Genomic DNA, 2,673 nt, shown 5'->3' with positions numbered 1-2,673 from the left:
ACCATTTTCTGTCATTTGATTACAACGTGATAATTGATAATCAATATCATATGCTAGCAATATTTTGTATGCTATGTCAGTAGATAATATTACGTGAGAGTTTTCATGTTCATAACAAGTCTATTTTTTTGATTATACACCATCTACAGTTTTACTATTAGAATTTGACACAAACAAAATATAAAGTTTCTTTCACTCACAATTCTAGAGTGGTGAGATAAAATGTGCTAACAAACTTTTTCAAATGGCATAAATGTCTCTGATATTTATAATTAATGGGGTGAGTGTGAAAAGAGACTCACTCCAAGAGAGAATAAATGGAACATATTTAAAGCAGCCTTCTTGTCTATCTCTTGACACATTTTTATTGCACATATAAGGGGAGCGGTGTCTTGCATAATGTGTCTCTTGCAACTGAAGCCAAAACCAACACTTTTACCATTAAGAGGGTTGAATCATGCCCTGTGACTACCAGCGGTTAAAAGGGACATTGCTCCTGCTCCTTTGATATGGAAAGTCTTCACTGATTAGATTGGGAGATGAAAATAAATATTCCAAATGTTGAGAATAGTACTAAAATCCATAGTAAGCTCATGTTTCTTTCTCTCTCTCAGCATGTAAACGGCAGTTCAATAACTATAGCTGTATACAGGATATTATATTGGCTGAAAGTTTGTTTTTTATGAGTACAGACATATGTGTTTTACTGCTTGGATCTTGGCTAATAGTAGATCCTGTCTACCCCCAAAGAATTATGTACAAGGTCCTGCTTCATCTTTGTAGTAGTAAATATACAACATTATATTTCAGAGGGCAAACAGCAGAGTATCAAGGCTACCTGACACATAAGTCTGCCAGATTTGCTTTTCAGTTATATAGTGTTGTAACAGCATGGCAGTGATCTATCAATTAATCTATTCTATCACAACATGAGAGAGATCTATTGTGACAGATCCCTTGTTTCCACACACAGGCAGAGAACAATCTGGACTGCTCATTCTCTCAATAACTTCATAATATTTGAAGGAACACAATCACACATAGACTAGACGGAGAAGGTTTTCTCAATTGATCATTTAATAGTATGCTCTGGTTGAATCATTTTTATCATAATAAGGAAATGTGTAGACTGTTATTCCAAAACATTGGCACAACAGTTAAAATGTCACCTGTATTGCAATGCATCAATTTTTGGCCTATTCTAAGGTTCATATCATCAGTTATCAAAAGTTAGGGTCAGTTGGGGAAATATTCAGTTTTTAGGATTAATACAGCATTAGATAAGAGACACATTGTTTGCAGCACAGGAGGCTATTCAGCCTACAATGTCAGTGTAAGTTCTTGGCAAAAACAATCAGCAATTAATCTCAAATGTTTAATCATCAATGTTCCTGCTTCAAACTTTCCTCTGACAAATTGTTACATATGCTAATAGATCTATATATAAACAATGCTTGTCTAATCTCTCTCCCCAAACTCTTAATAATTAAATTGATTAGCTGTCATCACTCAACCTTTAAACAGAGGAAATGAACCTTCCTCAGGACGTTTTAGAGTGATTTATAAAAGAATAGATATTAAAAGCTACCTTGCATCTCATTTCAGCTTTCCTTCTCTAGTATAATAGTCATAATACATTTGATGGAAATCTGAAACGAAACCAGAAAGTGCTGGAGAAGCTCAGCAGAGCTGGCAATTTCTGTGAAGAGAGAAACAGAGTTAGCCTCTACAGCCTTGGCACTATCTCGAAGCGTTAACTTTGTTTCCCAGATGCTGCCAGGCCTGCTGAGTTTCTCCGGCACTTTTTGTCTATATTTTCCTTCTGTAACGATAGTTTCCCATTCCTGGAATGAAACCATGCCTATAGCAAACACAGGGAACGATGGAGAAATTCAGCAAGTCTGACTGAATCCATGGAGGGAGAGCCAGAGCTATTGGCTAGTCCCCGCCGTGGACTATCATGGTCTGTGCAAATTCAGCATAATTCTATTCTTAAAGAGGAAACGAAATGCACTTAGGCTTTGGCTCTGCTTCTGGTCATTAGGAAGTATGCCTACTGTAGGGTTACAGTCTTTGGCACGATTCGGCGTTTTCCCATCGAGTGTACACGAGCCCTCAGTAGCTTTTCTTCTTAGAAACGTGCGGAATGGAGAAGGTCTATTTCTTCATTACTGTATAAAAAGCCGTAAACGTATACGGGATAGGAACAAGCTGAACAGTTTAATTTGTGAACTGTTGGTTCTTATCTCTCTTATTGCGTCCCGGCGTAAGAACTATTCACTTCCTACATAACAGAAGTGTAATATTATGTATATGAGTGAATTGATTACTGTTTTTATTTGTTAAATCACCATGTTCGAGAATATATAATGGCCGGGCATGTGTATGATTAAAACAAAGCTCAGCGAGTTGTAGGAGCTGAGCTGCTCCTTTAATAATTGGCCTGAAACTGACTGTGCGGAATGTCTCTAATATATCCATGCGATGGCTCAGGGGCTGAACACGTCGCCATCTTTCCCAGCACAAACAGACCAAGTTGGCGCAGTCATTCCGCATCTATTCACCAACTAAACCAACTCCCTCATCACTTCTGTCCGTCCCCTATCTGGGTGAGCAATTATCCACTGACCGCCCTTATCAAGAATATTCACTTATCAGGAATTCCCAACGAAA

The sequence above is a fragment of the Stegostoma tigrinum genome, chromosome 24 (assembly GCF_030684315.1).
Source record: "Stegostoma tigrinum isolate sSteTig4 chromosome 24, sSteTig4.hap1, whole genome shotgun sequence".
Classification (NCBI taxonomy): Eukaryota; Metazoa; Chordata; class Chondrichthyes; order Orectolobiformes; family Stegostomatidae; genus Stegostoma; species Stegostoma tigrinum.
The sequence above is the reverse complement of the archived record's forward strand: the minus strand, read 5'-3'. Positions refer to the sequence as shown.